Consider the following 22,934-nt stretch of genomic DNA (forward strand, 5'->3'; position numbering starts at 1 on the left):
AGGAAGGGGGGTCCCTTTCACACTTGAGAAGTAGGGGCAGCCAGTTAGGCTGGAGAAGGGAGGTCCAGGCAGGTGGGGGTTAAAAGGCCAGAAGCAGGGGGGAGGCAGCATTCACCCAGGTAGCAGCACCGTGCAGCATCCCCGTCCACCCACCCTATTATGCCTGGCGACAAGTGTCGTTGTCATCCTGTAATTGTGTGATATGTATCGTTTTAATTGTTTTTTTTTTCAGGGCGTCAGGAAGAAGCGGTGCGCAAGGCATGGGAAGTGGGGGGAGCCAGCTGAGGTAGGCAGATTCACCCTCCTTGAGGGGCCACATACCAGGCTCCAGCTGTCAACGGCGGTCCGGTCGGCTGCACATCAGGCGAGCGTGATCTGCGGAGACTGGCTCCAGAGGAGGGGGCGTAGGCACGGGCCTAAAGGTAGGCAGGGGCATGCCCCAAGTTTGTTGATAAATGAACGGTCATTGACAGGTTTCCGCCTTGCCCACCGTTTCACTGTCCTTACCCTGAAACTGAGAATAAGGAATGTAAATAAAACTGTGGCCAATGATTCAATCCCATATATTGCCTCTGAGTATGATTTCGGGTTATTATAGTTGGTTTAGCGGGAACGCAGATGAGCGCCCTCTCCCCCTTATGCACTGCCTGATATTTATATCTTGTGGTTTGCAGTGGCATGTGGCATAAATTCTACTATAAAGGTGCATACACACTGGGCGTTTTTGCCCAGCGTGTATGCACAGCGATGATGCAGCTTGCTAAGGTAATTGTCAGCCAAGTGATGCAGCTTGCTAAGGTAATTGTCAGCCAATCAAAAACTGGTTTTGTTACTCAACTTAAGCAGCACATGCGCAGGACAAGGATCGGGTGGTGTATTAGAAAGCAAGCAAAAAGCACTATTAATAAGTTAAATAACTAATGTATTTGCCAGGACAGCCAGTTATTGGCAGCACTGTCTGCTAGACCTTTGTAAAAGATCAGCAATACTTAATTTCTTGGTGCTGCGATAAGTCATGATAAGAAATTATACTTATTGGTAACATTTTCACAATCTTTTAAAAAAAAATATACCTTAATCACAACTAAACCTACCAGGCCTGATTCTGACGTAGGTAAGCCGCATTGCGTGGTTGGAAATAAATGAAGATCTCCATATGTATTCAGAGTTGGTGCCAGCCACACCACTCCAGCCCTACCTATTCACTTGTGAAAGTAGCTGTCATCACAGTAATACCTATCTTTGGTATAAGAAATCCAGCTTTGTTAAGATGGATTTCTATGTACGCTCAACACTGAAAATTCTACATTTCCGTCTACATACTCACGACATAACATGTCCTGTGAACACACAGTCTATGGCCCTTATTCCAAGTTGATCACTCGCTAGCTACTTTTAGCAGCCGTGCAAACGCATAGTCACCGCCCACGGGGGAGTGTATCTTCGCTTTGCAAGAGTGCGAACGCCTGTGCAGCTGAGCGGCCTCAAAAACATTTTGTGCAAAACAAGATCAGCCCTGTAGTTACTTATTCTGTGTGATGATTGCTGCGACGAAGGTCCCGGAATTGACGTCAGATACCCGCCCTGCAAACGCATGGACACACCTGCGTTTTTCCAAACACTCCCAGAAAACGGTCAGTTGACACCCATAAACTCCCACTCATGTGCATTGCGCCCCATACACATGCATAGTTTTGCCGTTTTTTTAAATAATCGCTACGCAGCGAACATCGGCAGCTAGCGATCAACTTGGAATGACCCCCAATGTGTGAATGCCGAATTGCTGCTCAGTTGGCGCCAGTTACTCCCACTCTGCTGTAAGCAGAGAGATGTGGCTGAGATGTGCACGTACGAATCGCCAATAGTTACTCAGCTAAATGGCATCCACAATGCAAATAAATCACATGATCTGTCCACAAAACAGACTCTGTATCAGGCCCATTTTATGTTTAACATTTGGATATGATGCAGAGTTAGAACCAGCGGCGGCTTCTACCTTGTTAGAGGAGGAGAGCTGCTGCTGTTGCAAGGTCTCCCACTCTCTGTCCCAGCTGTGGCTGTTACCTGGATCCCCGGCACCTGTGCTATATACAGTTCACAGATGCCGGGACCCGGCGCATGCGCAGTAACGGCGACTAGGGATGGCCATCGGTGGATGACCATTGATGGAACAATCTGTGATTACCATCAATGGCACTTAAACCATCTATGGCAGGGGGCGTGGCCTGACTGGAGAGGCGGCTGGATGCAGGGATTCAGAGCTCCTACTTCTACCTAACTAAATAACGGCTGTCGCTGGAGAAATTGCCCCCCCTGTGCCCATATTATACCCCCGGCGGCCCTGGGTACCTGTGCGCCTGTCCGCGGAGCCGGGAGACCGTTTATTCGGTCTTTGCGGGTTGCGGACAGTGCCGGGAGCCGAAGCCGCGGGCTAGATTTATACTTCCGGCCCGCCGAGAAGCTCCGTGGGGCTTACTGAATCCAAAGCTGCCTACGATCATAGGAACCCCCTCACCCCCCCTCACCCACCTCGGGGCTTGCTATACGTCCTCTGGGACCCCTCACAACATCGCTGGTGGCCCGTGGAACGCAGATCGGGACCCGGCGATCATAGCTGGAGAAGGCTGCGCACTTCCGGCGCTGCGCCAGCACGTCTCTGCTGCTCCCTGCCGCGGTCTCTCGCCGGAGCAACTGCACCCTCTCTGTACCGCTCTCCCCCCTGCATACATCGCGCACTGGACCTGGGGGACGGAAGGATAAGATCCGGAGGTGAGGTGGAAAATAGGCATTATACTTTCACTGAGGAGCGGAGGGTGCTTTGTTGACGCTACTGGTATCCAGCATAGCCCCATCTACAGGAGCCCCACAGTCATACTGAGCCCTTCCTCTACCTACCCCTGTTAGCCAACTTCTCACCCTACATTAGTTATCTCGCAGACCGTAAAACAGTGGGACTGAACACCTTTAATACCCTTACAGCTGGCCCTCAAAACCGGTGACTCTCTCTCCAGTTCATTGCCACAAAGTGAATTACACCTCCTACCCCCCCTCCCTACCACCGCATGTGGGAAGCGAGAGTGGATATCCCAATGCTTATTGATCTGTCCTCAATTGGCGTGCTCACACGGTGATGCCACGGGTCGGATTGCCGTGGTCTTCGACATACTACAATACCGTTACTGTTTGCCACGCTCTTTAAATCTCGCTGACCACCCTCTCATGTGTGCTGGAGGTGTTGGAGCTATACCTGGTGCACACAGCTGTGTCCTTCTGACGACTTGGTGATTTACGTCTGATTTCAGCCTCTCCTAACTGGTAACATTTGTCTGCGATATGTGAATACTCACTTCTCACAGCTGTGATGTAGAGCTTCTCCTGCTTTTATAACCAACGGCATACCGCCTCATCTGTTTGATCCTCATGGGCTCATAATTATTATTATTCTTAAGTTCTTCTACACCGAAACCTCAAAGATATAGAAGCGGTAGTAAACGTGGTGAACCAAGCCCTGATTCCCTGTTACCGTCACCTAACTCTGATGATCTGGGCACTGCAGCTGACTCCCCACCTACCATGCATCTGAAGGCTCCCCCCGCACCTCCTTCTTACTCGGAAATAGTGAAAGCGATTAAGGAGACTGTGGAACCTCTGCTACAAGCTCAGGCGGATAAATTCATGACGGCAGTATCAGACCTGAAATCGGAACTTGGGTCCATGACACGTAGAATCTTGGTAAATGAGAATAGGATAGGAGCTAACTTTAAGGAAATTGAAGATCTAAAAGAACAGGTTATATCCTTGACATCTTCTCGCCAACATATGATGATGAAGATAGACGACCTTGAGAATCGTTCAAGGCGCAATGACCTGAGAATCGTGGGCCTTAAAGAATCGCTGAAAGGCCCGACCTTTTAAAAATTTCCCCTCTATGATTTACCAGACCTCCTGGGTATCCCGGAAGACCTCTCCTTGTTGGAAATTGAGCGAGCACATAGACTGGGTCCGCTACGGGACTCTAACCAGTCCAGGCCCCACCCGGTCATCTTCAAATGCTTAAACTTCAGACACAAAGAAATAATATGGTCTGCGGCTCGGAGAAAAGGTCCGCTTCACTGGGATGGCCAACGGTTGTTTCTCTTCCAAGATTATTCCGCGGAAGTCTCTAGAGCCAGGAGAGAAATGTCTCCAATATGCTCTCAGTTGGTGAAAAGTGGTACCCGATTTTCTCTCCTTTACCCTGCGCGACTGCGCATCTTCACCCCACAAGGTCCAAAGGATTTTACTTCAGTGGACTCTGCTAAAGAATTTGTAATGGGACTCAAGGGACCCATGCGGTCACCCTCGGCTTCGCAGCCATCCTCTCCGTCCAGGGCTGGTGATGAGTTTACTTGATACCGAGACTTGGCCATTTCTCCTCTACTGGGTGATATTGTTAATATTTCTTCCTTATTGCGGGGTGGGTTTTGGTTTGGTTTGCTGCCTAATACGATGGTGTTGATGGCGCTCCATTCTTTTTCTGTAAGGGTCAATATGTTGTCTGTTTAAGTGTATTAACTCGGTATTGCCCGTTGGTTATTTCATTTTCAATTTATTTTGCTTTACATTGCAGCTGGACCAGGCTGCCTGTTTACTGTTGTAGATGTTTTCATGTACTGTTTTTGTCTTTGTTCTTGCTTCTATTTTCTCCTCTCTTTTCTGACTTTCCCTGCTTCTTTCTCTTTTCTGTCCTCCTTGCAGTTGCCTAACCAGATGGGGTGGGAAGCATTTCTGTCATTGTTACTCCGGATTACTTACTTCTTAATGTTCCCCATTTCAAGACCCGTTACTGTCTCTTCGTATTCCCCTATTGCTTGATAGATGTCCCATCTTAATATAATGTCATGGAATGTTAGGGGTATCAATTCTCCTATCAAACGGAGACGTATCCTCACTTACTTAAATAAAATGAAAGCGGATGTCTCTATGCTCCAGGAAACACACCTGACCCCTGCCGAACATGGCAAGCTTACTATGCTTAAACAAGAGGTTGTAGCCTTTTCTTCATTTTCTTCTAAGGCGAGGGGGGTTGCGATCCTCATCCGTAAAGGGGTTGAGATCGACATCCATCATCAGATTATTGATCCACTGGGTAGATATATTGTTTAAGACGTCACCTTGGAGGGAACCAGACTAACCCTATGTAATGTCTATGCCCCGGCCGTTTATGATAAAACATTTTATTTAGAGATGACGAATCTTCTCTGACCTTATTCTCAGGCCTCTCTTATTGTTGGAGGGGATATGAATTTGGTATCCTCTTTTATTTTGGACAGGAAGGGTGCTTCCTCTCAGAGGTCCCGACTTCCCAAGATTAATCTGGACTATATATCTACGCAATTAGGCTTGGTAGACGTATGGCGGCTGCACAACCCTGTAGAATTGGAATATACTTATTATTCTTCAACTCACAATTCTTTTTCCCGTATCGATTATTTTTTTGTATCCACCGATCTGTCCCCCAGGATCATTGAGGCAGTTATTAACCCTATAACTTTTTCAGACCACGCCCCTATATCGATTGTATTGCAAGGTAAATTCACTTTGGGTACTAGTTCACATTGGAGATTCCCAGCCAAAATGGCGGCTTCCCCAGACTTTAAGACCATGTTGCTGGCTTCTTGGGACTCTTACTCTCTTAACAACTCTGACCACATATCTGACCCTGCCTTGTTTTAGCAGACTGCTAAAGCAGTTCTGCGAGGAGACATAATAGCATACATGTCGAAATATAGACGGGATCAGGATGTCACATATAGAGAGGTACAAGCTACACTTACATCCTCATTTCAAAATTTTAAATCCTCACCTACCCTAGCTAACAAACAAAAATACAGGGATGCTAGAACCCAATTTGACCACACTATAACACATATGGATAATAGCTTCCTTATCGCGGGAAAATATAAATTCTTTCAGTATGGGGATAAGCCTAGCCGAATGCTCTCCAATCTACTCAGATCCGACAGGGGCCCCCATCATGTAACGGCACTGAGGGACTCTGCCTCTAAAACACAGTCTGAGGGGAAAGCGATAAATTATATTTTTTACTCCTTTTTTAACGACCTTTATTCACGTAGTGAGGTTGACCAAATTTATAAAAGCTCCTTCTGGGACACATTGCAATTACCCCAGATTTCTTCTACTCAATCGGACTCCCTGACTGCTCCTGTTACTGCCACTGAGGTAGCGGAAGCTATTAAAGCGCTTAAGCCTCTGAAGACCCCAGGCCCCGATGGCCTATCTGGGGAATTCTTTAAATTGCTCCCCCCTAAAATAATCAACTCCCTGACTGCCTTCTTTAATTCTATTTTTTCTACTCTTACTATCCCACATTACTTTAACTCGGCCCTGATTAGGGTTATACCCAAACCTGGTAAGGACCCCCTCCTCCCGTCCTCCTACCGCCCTATCTCCTTACTTAATGTGGACTACAAATTGTTTACTAAATTGTTGGCGGACCGCTTGAACTTTATCTTGCCTGAAATAATCCATGAGGACCAAACCGGGTTTATCTCAGGCAGGCACTCGGTGACTAATATTCGTAAAGTTCTGACAGTTCTCCAGTCCTTGAGAGGTGTGGAGACAGGTGGACCCACTTTCCTACTATCACTGGATGCTGAGAAGGCATTTGACCTGGTGACGTGGGACCACCTGTTTGAGACACACAGACGTTTTGGATTTCCCGACCGATTTGTGGCCATACTACGCACCATATATCATAACGCATCTACACAAATTTTTACTAATCGATTTCTTTCTCAACCCTTAGTGATTCATAGAGGTACCAGGCAGGGTTGCCCCTTATCCCCCTTGCTATTTGTGGCAGCCTTAGAGCCACTGGCGGTAGCATTGAGAAAGTTACCGGCTTTCTCTGGGATTTCAGTGGGAAGGAAGGAGGTTAAACTTGGACTATTTGCAGACGATATGATTTTATTTGTTTCCAACCCCCGTACATCCATTCCGGCTATTTTTGACACTATTCACTGTTTTAGCACCTTCGCTGGTTATCGTATAAACTCCCATAAATCCGAACTACTTCCTTTGACTAATATAAATGACCCCCTCTTATACGCTGATTTCTCTTCACAATTTACCATGACCCATGCTAAACTAAAATATTTAGGTATATATATCCCTTCGGAACTTTCCCGGTTATATCTGTTTAACTATACTCCCATTATTCAAACAATTAAAACACGTTTAGAAACTTGGAAGGACCTCAAACTCTCTCTGTTGGGCAGGATAGCAGTGATAAAGGCTGTTATCTTCCCCAAACTGGCTTACCTGCTCCAAATGCTCCCAGTCACGATTTCCAAACAGGATTCCCTGCTCTGTTCACAACTGTTTTCTAAATGTATCTGGAAAAATGCTAAGCCTCGTATGCCCAAAGCCCGAACCTTTCTCAACAAACGTAAAGGTGGTCTTAGTATGCCTAATGTGACCATATTTGCTAGATCTGCACTATTTAAGATTGCCTCAGACTGGCTACTCAGATCAGATTTATTTACGAACCTGGAACTGGAGGAGGCACTGTTTTTCCCTTATTCCCCAGCAGCACTGCTTCCCCCCCCCCCCCCCCCCCCCTATCTAAACTCCCCCAGGAGTTTAGGACTAATGTTTTATTTTGGGACACTTATAGGGCCTGGATCTCTATTCATAAGATGTTTAGTACTGATCCCTTTGAGTCACCATACATACCCCTATGGGGCAACCCCAATTTCCCCTCCTCTTTAGATAATCGACATTTCTATACATGGAAGTCTAAGGGAATACATGCAATCAAGGACGTCTTTGATCCTGGTGGACAGATGCTCTCTTTCATGCAACTACGAGACAAATTTTCCTTACCCCACTCCAATTTGTTTATGTATCTCCAAGCACGCCATTATATCCACTCACTTGGTGACCCCTTAGGTAAGAGGATCTCTACTCGAGCTATTCTCGATACTCTCACGTTTTGTAGATATAATCCGTTCAAGATTCGCTATCTCTACAGTGACCTGATTGAAGTGTCAGCCCCCTCATGGTCCCGCCTCTCTGAGTCATGGCAGTGGGAACTCCCAGGGGCACCCACGATGGACGAGATCTCCGCAAACACCGAGGTGGTCTTAAAGGCTCTAAAATCCGCTGCGTAGCAGGAAATACAGTTGCGGATTGTGAATAGGATGTATGTATCCCCCTCCCAAAGGCAACATTTCCGCCCTGGTGAATCGGGAAGTTGCTCTAAATGTGGAGTGAGTGGAGCTACTCTTGCGCATAATCTCTGGTTCTGTGGGAAAATTAAACGGTTTTGGTGTAAGATCCTCCAATATTTATCCCGCTTACTCAAAATAAATCTTCCTAGAGACGTGGGTCCGTTACTGTTTGCGGAGTTCTCGTCCTGGGGCTTGCGATCTGACCTCACTCCTGTGATTCCTTTACTGACTGTGATGGTCACGGTAGCAAAGAAGGTGATACTGCGACATTGGATATATAAAACGGCCCCATCGCTGGGAGAATGGGAATCAGCTTTATTAGATGTATTATTTTGTGAGAGGCGAATGGCCACCTTCCAAATTGAAACTGGGGTGATGCTTTTCCATAAAAAATGGGGTATCTATATAGATAGTTTACCTTTAGATAGACGGGACTGTATCTGGAAAGTTTTCAGGGATACAACGTGGTATTTGACTTGCCGTATGACGGTAATTATCACTTGACTGGGTGTGACTCGAGGTGTCAGTTGACTCTGTAGACCCTTCTCACGGCATCGACTCCCCACTTCTTGACACCGCGTTCAGTCCAGTACCATGACTTACTTTTCTCCCCCGGAAAGTATGCCCCCCCCCCCCGGCAACATATTTCATTTATTTACAGTGTCTCTATACTACTTCTTTTTCTTTTCTTTCTATTTCTATTTCTTTCTTTTTCTGTCTCTCTTTTCCTCTATCAGCCGTGCGACCTGGCTTATTTTTTTTATGATTGTGGTTTTATTATTTGGGACAGAGGTGCACCTCGGTGACTTATGCCCCTTTACATCGTTGCTAGTCAGCTATGTTTGCATTACTTGATGTGACTTATTTCTAACTCTCTTTCTTTTATGGTTGAAAAAAATCAAAAAAACCTGTACAGCCTTCATTATTCTGCATTTTATATATTGACACTTGATTGTCTGTCACCGCTGAATGTCTCGTATGTTGATCTCTTGTTCCTTATGTTGTGACTCTTTGGCTGTCTAATAAAGAGAATTATAAAAAAAAAAAAACATCTATGGCAAGCCATCGATAGTTTGCACCACTCGATGGCCATCTCTGAAATGTGCTGGATGGGCAGCGGCCAATAAAAAAATGGGGGTGGGGCTTAGCAGGTGTCCTGGCCCCTTGCAAAAAAAAACTACAAAAAATATTTGTTTAGGCTGTGCCATCGATGGAGGGAAACCATCTGGTTCTCTACCAACGGCAAAAACATTCGACATCGGCTACAGCCCATAGAAGCAGGCTAGGGCTAATAGCCAGCTCCCTGCCTATTCCAGCCTGGTCTGGCAGTCCCAGAGGGAGGAAACACTCCCAATGGGACTGCCTGTAGTATCTGTGACTGGCAGGTAGAATTCCAATAGGAAGTCACAGCCTGTCACAGTGAAGCCAGTGCAGTCTCACGGACTGCATCTGGCTTCACTGTCAGTGAGCTGGGTGGCGGATTTTACCTAGTGGGCTGCAGTCCTGCAGCAGAGGCAAACACTGAATTTTCTCTAACGTCCTTGAGGATGCTGGGACTCCGTAAGGACCATGGGGAATAGACGGGCTCCGCAGAAGATAGGGCACTTTAAGAAAGCTTTGGACTCTGGGTGTGCACTGGCTCCTTCCTCTATGCCCCTCCTTCAGACCTCAGTTTTACACTGTGCCCAGAGCTCTCCTGAGTTCTCTGCCTAGAAACATTTTTGTTTGGATTTTTTTTCTTCTACCCTTTACTACTTTTTCACAGGGAGCACTGATGGCAACAGGCTCCCTGTATCGAGGGACTGAGGAGAGAGGAGCAGACCTTCTTGTCAAAGATAGGCTCTGCTTCCTCGGCTACTGGACACCATTAGCTCCAGAGGGGGTGAACGCAGGTTCTTACTTGGCGTCCACCCCCGGAGCCGCGCCGCCGTTCTCCTCACAGAGCTAGAAGTACAGAAGACAGAAGTCGTTAGGCGGCAGAAGCCTTCAGCTTCACTGAGGTAACGCACAGCACTGCAGCTGTGCGTCATTGCTCCCATACACCTCACATACTCCGGTCACTGTAAGGGTGCAGGGCGCAGGGGGGGCGCCCTGGGCAGCAATATAAACCTCTGCATGGCAAAAAGACTATATACATGTACAGGTGGGCTCTGTACATGTATATAAAAGAGCCCCCGCCATATTTTACTAAGTTTGAGCGGGACAGAAGCCCGCCGCAGAGGGGGCGGGGCTTCTCCCTCAGCACTCACCAGCGTCATTTTCTCTCCACAGCACTGCTGTTAGGAAGCTCCCCGGACTCTCCCCTGCTTACACACGGTGAAAGGGTGCTTAAAAGAGAGGGGGGGGGGGGCCACATAATTGGCGGTTTACATATTATACAGCGCTGCTGGGGGAAAACAATTTGTGTTGGTCTCCAGGGTTATTGCGCTGGGGTGTGTGCTGGCATACTCTCTCTCTGTCTCTCCAAAGGGCCTTGACAGGGATACTGACTTCAGGAAAGGGGTTACCTGTGTGTGTGTGAAGTGTGTCGGTACGCGTGTGTCGACATGTTTGACGAGGAAGGCTCGCTTAATGTGGAGGGGGAGTGCTTGAATGTCAGGTCGCCGTCGTCACCGCACAGTGACAGCGCCGGAAGCCGCTGTGCAGGGAGACAGGCGCCCGCTGGTAACACAATCTCAGCGGGCGCCCGTCATCTCCCTGCGCGGCGCCGGGGGAGGACGGGGGCCACAAATGACAGGGGGGGCGCGGGCCCGAGTGCCCCCCCTGAATCCGCCACTGCACCCACACATTCTAGATGGAACACATTCATCACTCACCCATCAGTAACACACACACACACACAACCGGCCTCGGTAGCGCTCGCAAGTGTAATCTGAGAGCCCAGAAAAGGAAGCTTTCGGGTCACAACGGAAGTCGGCAAAAAAACAGGTAGCAGAAGGGACTGTAGTCTTGTCAGAATCCTTGAAGAATGGGGGCGGGGGGTTAGACAGAAGAGCAGGCCTACAATAATATTTTGCCTATGGGGCAGCCTGACCCCTAAATCCACCCTTGATCCTGTTCAAATTGATTGGGATAGATAATCTTTTTGGTCCCACCAAACCTGCAAGTTGTATGGGCTCTGTAAAGCCTAAAACTGGCCACACATCCAACAAGATTTTAAAAAGTGCAGGTTTTTTTAGTTGCCTATCATCTGAACTTCAGGAAAAAAAGACGCAAGAATCCAGATAAAAAAATGACTGTACTCAAATGTAATCCTTGTTACTGATTAGGTTAAAGTCACTTGGCTTGTGTGTGTGTTCCTAACACAGGTGACTGAATCAGAGTTGCACAACTGTCCATTTTATAGAAAGATCTTGCACACAGAGACAAGCATACTACACAAATATGAGCAACTGTGAGCTACTCAGAGATGTATACATCTCCACACTGGCTGAATGGGTGAACTGGGCCTTCACACACAGAATAAGTGTTCTCAGATTTTCAGAGTATGTCGTTGGCATGGAGACAGAATTGCATGCTATGCAGAGTTCATGATATGCAAAGACGGATTCAGTATGAATGCCAGCCGTCAGTATACGGACAGCAGCATCCCAGCTACCAGTATGCCGGCAGCGCTAGCACTAAAAAGCTCTTTGCGGATACAGTGGCTTGCTGCGCTTGCCACAGGGTATATTCTCCCTCTATGGGTGTCGTGGACACCCACAGAGGGAGAATAGCCTTTGTCGCTGGAGACGGCATTTTACCACTTGTCAGGTTTCTGGCGTCTGTATTGTGATCGCTGGGATCCCAAATGGCGGTATGTTAACCACTTCCCACAAAGACCTACCTTATTTTGTACCAGGTATAGGGCATACTATGGAGCCTGTAAGGTGAAACTGATAAAATGGCCAGAGGATTAGGTGAGCTCTAGCTCTACCATATACAGTACCAGCCTGCAGAGACCGGGTGGGTGTTTATGGTCTCTTCTAGACCTAGGGAAATATATCAAAGTGCTAACATGTGACAGTCATCATCATCAAGTAAACGAAAGGCCCGTACTCACCGGCAGATCAGGGGAGAGATGCGTGCTGAGCGAACCGCTCAGCACACATCTCTCCCCCTGCTCTGCACAGCGCAATGTGTGCTGAGCGTGCAGGGGGAGACGGGTGGGGGGGGGGGGGCGCTCATTTCACCCAGCGGATGAAATGAGAGACCTGCTAGATTGAGCCTGCATGCAGGCCAATCTAGCACCAGCGATAGCGATGCACGGGGCCGCGCATCGCTATCGCTGTGGGGGGTACACACGGAGAGATCTTGCTGAAAATCTAAGCAATCTGATCAGATTGCTTAGATTCTCGCTCCGTGAGTACCCCCCTTTACACCAAGATAATAGGAACACACACACAAATTTTTTTCTTAAAAGACATAAAAGATAAAGGCAAAATTAAATGTATCTCAAAGAGAAAGAAAAAAAGAATAATAATATTAATAACAATAATAATAGAGAAAAAAATTAAAGCCCAGATGTCACCCTTCTGTCTTATTGCAACAAAGTGTTTTGTAATACAGAATCCCACAAACTGTTGAAGTGACAGAATGCAACTATTTAAATTGCTCCAAAGGACAGTATGCTCCCAAGCACACCACTCAAGATCAATGTTTATTTTAGTACTTGGAATTGTTTCCAGCTTATCAACGCTGATGCAATCCTTTGTTAATATTAAAGGCAAGCTTTCAGTTTTTAAATGAAGATATTTAAGGAAGGGCAAAAAATGTATTGTCTGTGAAAAAGGGGATTTTGCCAACAATAAGGCTTTTTCTCACTTCACCTTATTCCTCAAAGAGTAAGATTCGCCAGCGATAGCTGCACCGTGTCTTTGCATGGGGAAGCCATTTTAGTAGGTACTACGGTGGTATAAGTACATCTGAAGATAGCTTTGCCTAGAAATGGAAAGCAAAGGTTTCTGCCATTTATTATATTGAGCGGACACCGCAGTCCTAAACATCCTAGTGATATTTGGTGGACCCCCTTCTTTTAAAGTAAAGCATTCATTACCTTCAAAACCAGAAATAAAGACACGGAGACTTGAATTTTGGCAGAAAAATTGCTAGCTATTTATTTGACCCTAACCAGTAGCAAACCTGTAATAGAAAATTTTATTAAGATGCCGATCCAGCCGGCATATGGTGGCAGCAAAAAGAACGGCTCTATTAACCTAAATTAACCTTAAAATACTAAAAATTCGAAACCATCCTAATTTTACTACAACTATCACAAACCGGTAATAGGTGACAACTCAACCCCCACAGTGACTACCCACCGCTCCTGGGTGCCCTGCCGCTGCCTTCCCGGACGGGTGGTCAAGCTGCCAATAAGTCGATGGAGGTGAGTGCACCTAAACCACACCAAACTGTAAAACACTACAGCTTACCATACAAATACAAAACTGCCGTTCTTTTCCGCCAATAAATAGCCAACGATAAAACCAGCCAACAACTTAACGCCAAGGCACCACGTGCCAGAATTTCTGACCACAGGGGCGGGAGGGTGGGAAGGCAAATCACCACAAGAGAGAGCTAAAATGGCCTCACCTTCCCTATATATATCAAACCCTCCCCTTCAAAAAAGGCTGTACTTTCCTCACAGCTAGGTCCACCCAGGGCCGGCGCCACCACTAGGCAGCTTTAGGCAGCTGCCTATGAGCGCCGGCCACTGGAGGGCGGCGCTGCACGCTGCCGATGAAAGAGTACTTAGTGTATTGCCCTAGCTCAGCTGAGCTTCACAGCTGAGCAGAGTTGCTGCACCTTCCTCCCCCCTCCGCGATGATACCCTTCATATTCCCGGCGAACACCATGTTACCAACCCTCTCCCCCGCAATTACATGCCGCCCGCCCGCTCACCCGCTCACGATTTCATGTCATGCCGCCCGCCCACGATTACCCGCCTTGTCCGCGATTACATCCCGCCCCCCTCTCCTGTATGTTACCCACCTCCCTCCTCCCCATGCTAGTAGCGGCAGGAGTGAGCAGGCAACGGAGGGCGGAAACTGTTCGCGGTGGAGCACATCAAGGAGCCGGAGGTGTTGCAGAGCCGACGGTGTGTGAGGCCGCGATCTGCACATGTCTGCCTCCGCTGCTGCTTCCTCCCCGGAGCTTCCAGGTCCCAGACTCCTTCTCGGCCTACAGGGGCAGTGACTGTTTAATACCCCCAGCCGGGTGAGTGGTGTGAAAGGGGTGGGGGATGCAATTGTTAGTATTACAGAGACTGGCCGTGTAACAGGGCCATTATGTCTGTCACATGTATAAGGGCATTTTATTAATGTGGGGCATATGTCTAGTAGTGGATGGCTGAAACAACCACTGAGGTCAGGCCACAAGCAGAAGTAGCGGGTGCACCACAGGTAGCAGCAGTGCCTGCACAATAGCTTCATGTTGTATTCTCATAGATCTTTAGCTTGGTCTAGTTGTGAGTGGCGCTGGGATTATCAGAGCAGTGCCACACTCACAACTAGACCAAGCTAAGGGTCTATGAGAATACAACATGAAGCTATAACGGTGTGCTCTACCTGGTGTAATGTATATAACGGTGTGCTCTACCTGGTGCTATGTGTATAACGGTGTGCTCTACCTGGTGCTATGTGTATAACGGTGTGCTCTACCTGGTGCAATGTGTATAACGGAGTGCTCTACCTGGTGCAATGTATATAACGGTGTGCTCTACCTGGTGCTATGTGTATAACGGAGTGCTCTACCTGGTGCTATGTGTATAACGGTGTGCTCTACCTGGTGCAATGTGTATAACGGAGTGCTCTACCTGGTGCTATGTGTATAACGGAGTGCTCTACCTGGTGCTATGTGTATAACGGTGTGCTCTACCTGGTGTAATGTATATAACGGAGTGCTCTACCTGGTGCAATGTGTATAACGGAGTGCTCTACCTGGTGCAATGTGTATAACGGAGTGCTCTACCTGGCGCAATGTGTATAACGGAGTGCTCTACCTGGTGCAATGTGTATAACGGAGTGCTCTACCTGGTGCAATGTGTATAACGGAGTGCTCTACCTGGTGCAATGTGTATAACGGAGTACTCTACCTGGTGCAATGTGTATAACGGAGTGCTCTACCTGGTTTCAATGTGTATGATGGGTACTAGTGTGTGCTTTTGGTCGCTGGGGGGTTACGAGCTCTTTCCTTTCCTATGCAGTCAATTCTCTCTCCTAAACATCCTAGTGATATTTGGTGGACCCCCTTCTTTTAAAGTAAAGCATTCATTACCTTCAAAACCAGAAATAAAGACACGGAGACTTGAATTTTGGCAGAAAAATTGCTAGCTATTTATTTGACCCTAACCAGTAGCAAACCTGTAATAGAAAATTTTATTAAGATGCCGATCCAGCCGGCATATGGTGGCAGCAAAAAGAACGGCTCTATTAACCTAAATTAACCTTAAAATACTAAAAATTCGAAACCATCCTAATTTTACTACAACTATCACAAACCGGTAATAGGTGACAACTCAACCCCCACAGTGACTACCCACCGCTCCTGGGTGCCCTGCCGCTGCCTTCCCGGACGGGTGGTCAAGCGGCCAATAAGTCGATGGAGGTGAGTGCACCTAAACCACACCAAACTGTAAAACACTACAGCTTACCAATTCCATACAAATACAAAACTGCCGTTCTTTTCCGCCAACAGCGAAAGACTCATCCCCAAAGTCTTCGCACCGCCACCATAACCTACCCTAACTCCTGCAAAACGAAACCCAGATCCTCCAGGAAAAACATCATCCCCTCATTGGATAGATGTACCCCATCAGGCCGAAAAAGGTGACTGTCTCTAAACCGAATCCTAGGGTGGCGAACTACCTTGCCCCCGTGGGACAGTACCCACTTCGCCACCGCCCCGTTCACCTTTTTCCGGGCCTCATCAATCTGGCGACCATCCGCCACACCCCTCCAACTCAACCTCGGCACCATCAATGAAAAAAGCAACACACAATTGGTCCATGCCGCGGCCACACTTGCCAGATCTTGTATCATGGCCCACCGCAGATCCAAGGATGTCCTCTTCCCCAGGTCGTTGCCACCTAGATGGGCAACCAAGACCCTAGGGACTCCATGCTTGCTGGCCTGACTAACTAGCCTACTCTTCAGCTCGCTCCACCTCATCCCTCGCCAGCCAAGCCATCTAACACCCTGTGCTCCAGGCAACGCCTGAGCCCCCTCCGAGGCCACAAACTTGGCTGCCCAGTATACATAAGAGTGGCCGACCACCCAAATAGCCAAATTGTCTTCAAACCAACCTGAAGGGGAAAAGAGGGGTAAAATTGATTACTAAAAGCTTCATTAATTGCTTTCACCTGAAGGATCTGCCAAAAAGAAAAAACTTTAGATCTCGCTATTGCAGCAGTCACGGCCTAGCCGATCCGCACCATGCTTCTAGCCAATTTGAAGCGTACATAGACACACAAAGGGGAAGTTCAAAATAAAATCAAACGAAATTAAAACAGGGGGGGGGGGGTATAAAATGGGAAACACATGTAATAACTCAGCTGGAGGTGAAAGCGTAAAGACCTGCTGAGGGACTCTGATTAGAACAGATTAGCCGAGTTGTAGATTAGAATTTAGTCCGTCAAGTCAGGCAAAAACTCACAAAATAACTCCAGACCCCCGCTGCCGACTCATGCCAGCAACGACGAGTAGCTAATCCCTGAGTAGGATGAAAAAGGGGGACACCAACAGACGCACAATACCATAACTTACAGAACTGTAACAACATAATACAAATGCAAATAAACAAAGCACCACGCGCAATCCGACCTCTCATGCAACGGGGCGAATATATCGTCTGTAACTTGACGACTTCCATCGCCCCACCGCCTGGATTTCAGTTCTGGACAAACCCGCCGCCGCAGCCGACGTCGCAGCGCCTATTCGAAAGGAATGGGTACCGAACGCAGCGGGTGGGAGGCCCAAGCTCGCCAAACAACGACTCAGCATCCAACGAAACTGGTATTTCGTCACCGGCAGCCCGTCATAATGCAATAGCCATGACCCCCTCCTAACGGGTCGCACCGCCACATATTGCACAGCCAGACCTACTGGGCAAACGCTCTCCTCCTGCGCCGGAACCAGAGTGACCCAGCGACCTCTCCCCACTTGGTCCGTCTTAGAGCGCCGCAATCTGCACAGCAAGGACCTCTCACCTACTACCACGTCTCCGACCAGCATGCGCGAATCTGCTCTCTTGGAAGGCGCTACCAACTCCGAAACCCTAAAGGCCCCGTGGTAAGCCATTGAGAACGCCAAACTGAACAAAAGCGTCTCAAACCTGGACGACGCGACTCGCCCCACCGCCGCGATGACGGCCGGCAACAAAGCCGCATCGATGGGCCGCCTTCTATCCGGTGGCGTCGGCGCTACTCGCGCCCACCCTTTCATTGCCTTCCGCAGAACATCGCTTTTTGTCACATCGGGGACGCCCCGCAGCTTGCAGAAAAACGAGACCCCAGCCAAGTACCGGGATACCACCGCTCGGGACCTACCCGCAACATACAACTGCCAAATAAAAGAAAGCATCAGCCGATGCCTGCTCTTACCTTGTTGCTGACGACCTTGGACAAACTCCTCCCACTCGCTCCAAGCTTGTCCGTAAGCCTTGAGCGTGGCTGGCGCGACTGACCGCAACGCTAGACCCTCCAGTCCGGCCCGATCACCTGCCAAACATAACCGGGACAATGAAAACCTTGCTCGTCGGCCTCGGGTGCCAACAACCAAAACCTCTCCCACTGTCCTCGCGACAAAGCGTCGGCAATTCCATTCTCCAAACCGGGCACATGCTGCGCGCGGAACCACAGGTTCCTACGCAAGCATGTCAAAAGCAATTGCCCTAGCACCCGCAGAACCACCAACGACTGTGCCCTCTGGTTATTAATCGCATGCACCACGCCCAGATTATCGCATCTAAACAATATGCTGCGATTAGCCAGCCGATCGCCCCAGACCTCCAACGCCACCATAATGGGAAAAAGCTCCAGAAGCACCAGATCTTTTGTTAGACCTTCGCTATGCCATTTTGCCGGCCAGGATGCCGCGCACCAAGATCCCTCCAGAAAGCAACCGAATCCAGAGGCACCCGCTGCGTCGGTGAACAGCTGCAACCGCTCGCTGTCCACCGCTGGCGCTTGCCATATACACACCCCGTTGAAATCCTCCAGGAACGAGGCTCATATGGCCAAATCCCTTTTTATTTCGGAGGACAAACGCACAAAATGATGTGGCCTGGCACACCCCGCCGTCGCCCTTTCAAGCTTCCGGCAGAAAACCCTGCCCATCGGTATTACCCGACAAGCAAAGTTCAACATGCCCAGCAAGGACTGTGCCTGCCGCAGCGTGACTTTACGCGACCCTTCGAAACGGCAAATGGTGTCGCAGAGCTTCGAAACCTTGTCCCGGGGCAGCCGACACTCTCCCGCCACCGTGTCAATTTCAATCCCCAAAAATGACAAGCAGGAGGCCGGACCCTCTGTTTTGTCCATGGCCACGGGAACACCGAAGTGGTAAAAGAGAGCTCGGATGCTAAACAGCAAGTCGCCGCACCGTGTAGCATTAGCCGGACCCGCACACAGAAAGTCATCGAGGTAATGGGCAACCCCGTGACCCCCTGACGAAGACTCCACGCACCAATGAAGAAACGTGCTAAAACGCTCGAAAAATGAGCATGAAACGGAACATCCCATCGGCAAACATTTGTCGATGAAATACTCCGCCCCAATCCGGAAACCCATAAAACGGAATGAGTCCAGATGCAACGGCAATAGCCTAAAAGCTGATTCAACATCAATCTTAGCCATGAGGGCCCCGGTCCCGTAGCTGCGGACCATCTCTAGCGCCTCGTCGAATGACTGATACACCACCGAGCAATGAGCCGGCGGTATTGCGTCATTGACCGACGCCCCTAACGGGTAAGAAAGATGCTGGATGAGCTGGAAAGCGCCTGGAGTCTTCTTAGGAACCACCCCTACCGGAGAGATGACCAAATCATCCACCGGGGGTGACATAAACGGTCCCTCCTTCCTGCCCAACCTGACCTCCTTATCCACTTTCTCCCGTAGCACTCCCGGCAAGGCTCGGGCATATTGGAGGTTCCTCTGTGCCCGCACGGACACCTCACTCGCAACAGGCAAGCGAAAGCCAAACTTAAAACCGTCAAACAAAAAATTTGCATCCTCTCTATTCGGATACAATTCCAACCACCTGCCCATAGTCCCCAACTTAATTGGTGTTGGAGCTCTGCAGAGCGGTCCCGCTTGCGGCCTGCCTGGGGTACGCTTGCTTACCCCGCGCCCCCTGTCTACCGCCTTTGAAACAGGAGGAGGCTGGGTGGGATCCACCACACTGCAGGCAGGAGTGTCGAAAACGACACTGCTTGCCAAAGGAACATGTTCCGCTGTTAAACACAAAACACTTTCCTCTCGTGGCGGAACGCCCTCCTGCACGGACGGCCGATCCACCTGCCTTGGCAAATCCGCCGTCCGCGCCGGACCCCTGGGCTGATGACCCTGCGCGTCGCCCGTCCGCCCCCTGTTTCCGGGGTTCCTCCTCCTGCTGCGAGGCCCGGGTTACTTTGAGCCAGACCTCCACATCCTTGAATCCGAAGTCCATGACCCGCAAACCGTCCTGCTTCTCCCGAAACTCCTGATCATACCGACGCCACTCCGAGCCCGAGGATGTGCGCTGCATGTCGTGTACGAGATGCAGATACCGGATTACATTCATGTGCTCTTCCGGCCTATCCTCCAAGTAGCACGCCGCAAATACCCAGAAACCGGCCAGCCAATTATCGAAGGACCGGAAAGCCTCAGCCCCAATGCCCTTCTTCGCGGCCGCCGCCTTATAATCCTTCTTCATGGCCTTTGTTAATACGAACACGTCCACGAAGTCACCCCTACGAATCTTCTTGCGGCAGCTGTCCCGCAGCCCCCGCATTACTGCGGTGTAGTCGCAGCGAACGACCCCGGCAAATCGCGGCGCTTCTTGGCCCTACGAGCTTCCTCGCTAACCCGCTTGCGCCGCTTACGCCTCTTCTGCTGCTTTGCTGCCCGCTTGGCAAATTTCGCCGCCCTCTTCTTCGCCCTAGTAGTGCTACTTACTTCGGACGCCTGCGACGACAGAGAAGATGAAGAGGAGGAAGAAGAAGAGCTGCGCGAACTCGAGCTCGTGGGAGAAACCGACACCGACTGCACCAACTCACCTGATGCCATCGACCGCTCCGACCTGGAATCCTCATCTGCGTCAGCCCATATGTCGTCCTCCACGGAGTCTGCCATCCCTACTTCCTCGTGGTCCCCTGTAAAAGACAAAGCAGAGGGGGACCCGGCCCGCGCTCGCGGCGCATGCCGGGCCCCACGTGTGGGGGGCGCTGTGGCCGCGCGCGCCCTTGCCCGTCCTGCTCCGGACCTAGCTCCAACTCCGCAGCGGCCGCTCCAAGCTCTCGGCAGACTCGTGCCACCCGCTGCGCTGCTGAGGCCCTCCGCCTGCCAGACCCGCCTGCCCCCGCAGACTGGCCGGAATTCCCCGCCGCCCTCGGGGAGGCTACTGCGGCTAGCGGCCCCAACGCCTCCACCACTGTGGCCAGAGCCGACGCCAGCGCCCCGGAAGGATCCCGCCTGCCGTGACACTCGGCAACGGCCACCGAAGAACCCCCGGCCCGCGCCTGGGCGCGATCCCGCGCCCGCCGTCCGTCAGACGTGACCCAGGGACCCGACGTCCGCCGCCCCGGCGGGAAAGCGGGGGCCCCCCTGTCGGACCACTCACTCTCCCCCTCCGAAAACGCCTCCTCCCCGTGCAGATCGGAAATATTCCCCGATCCTGGGGAGGACCTGCTGCCATGCAAAGCGGCGCGTACCGCGGCCCTGCGGCCACTAACCCATTCCCTGTCCCCCCTCCTCCCCCGAAAGCCGCTGTATTCCGGCTCCGGTGGAGTGATATGGGGAGACAGGGAAAACCGCGGCGCAGCTGCGCTCGTTCCCCCGCGCACTGCACGGCCCGCGGTGGGCTCGCGCGCATACCGTGCGCGCGCCCCCAAACCGCTCACTGCCGTGTCCCCATCTGCCTGTATAATCCTCTCCTGCCCAGCGTTGTCCCCTAGAGGAAACCGCTGCACCCCCCTGCTCCTCCCCCTCCCCCTGCCGGATTCCGGCAGCCGGGGAGTTATTAGCGGGGACAGAGGTGCGCAGCGGCGCCGCCTGGGGCGAGCGTGGGCGCGCGCGCACCTCGTGCGTGCGTCCCACTTCTTCCCGCCATTGAGCCCCCGGCCGGTGCTTCGCTCACAGCCGCCGCGCGAGGCTCCAAGACAGGCCCCGCGCGGCGACCACCCGATCCCCATCCCGCCCTCTCCCCCCGCCCGGCACTTTCACTCGGCCGCGGCAAGGGGGGAGCGATAGGGGCCGGGCCTGCACTAACCGCCGAGCGCCCTCCGCGGCGCGCATGCGCGCGCCCGCGGGCGCCCAAAGCCGCCGCGGACTCTGCCGCTCCCGGAGGCGAGGGCCGATGTCCGTCAACCTCCGGGCGGCCTGAAAGGACCTCCGGCCCCCCACGCCGCCCGCGCCTGGCCGGCACGGCCGGCCCGGCCCCCAGCGGCGAGGCCGACCTGGTCCGCCGCATTGCGCCCGTTCCCGCGTTCATGGAGGCCCCGGGGGACGGAGCCCCGTCTCCCAGGCCACCCACCTCATCACCCGGCCCAGCTCGACCACCAGAACCGCGGTACCGAGCCGGAAGCCGGGCAGAACGCTGAGGGCGGGCAAACATAATCTAGCAGGGATGATTAAAAGGCAGAGGGGACAAAGTGGCTGATAAACACTCTCACGAATGTGACAAAATTATCTGCACTGCAGCACTCACCAAACCAGGCAAATCACCACAAGAGAGAGCTAAAATGGCCTCACCTTCCCTATATATATCAAACCCTCCCCTTCAAAAAAGGCTGTACTTTCCTCACAGCTAGGTCCACCCCTCACCAGATGTTTAACTCTTTCCTTTCCTATGCAGTCAATTCTCTCTCCTTATAGCAGGCTTTGGGGACATGGGAAACAGCAGTAACACAGACCTTTTTCTAATGGTTTGTGACCAAAGCTGATCTCAATCTGCTTGCTAGTATACTATATAGACCAGTGGTTCTCATCCACATATTCTGAAGTATCGCTAACAGCTCATGTTGTGTAGATTTGTTTGGGAAATTAGGAGGCATAATTACTGACCCGGCAATATAGATTACCTCACCTGTGCATGATTAAACAAATCCTCAATACATAACATGTTGGTGGTACTTGATGATTAGGGTTGAAGATCCCTGTTGTAGAACAAAATTTGGTGGCAAGCAGCTGTGCTGATTCCCGGGGAAGGAAGCCAGGACATATGTTACATAAAACTTCACATGTATGTTCATATGTCCTGGTCAGCTCCCCACTACACACTTTTGGACGGTGCTGCAGCCCAGGGACAGCAACCGCCGCTGGTGGCAAGTCAGCAATATCCTGTGAACCAGGGACCTGTATTATAAATATTTATTATGTAGGCTTGCCATAATATCATTTTAATCCAGGACACCTATTATTTACACAGATTCTGTTGTGATTAAAATCAGGTGAAAAGGAAGCTTGAATTGAGTATAAATCATAGTTGACCCAAAAGGGGCATTTCTAGAGAGGAGGAGGCACATGTG

The sequence above is a fragment of the Pseudophryne corroboree genome, chromosome 2, assembly GCF_028390025.1.
Source record: "Pseudophryne corroboree isolate aPseCor3 chromosome 2, aPseCor3.hap2, whole genome shotgun sequence".
NCBI lineage: Eukaryota > Metazoa > Chordata > Amphibia > Anura > Myobatrachidae > Pseudophryne > Pseudophryne corroboree.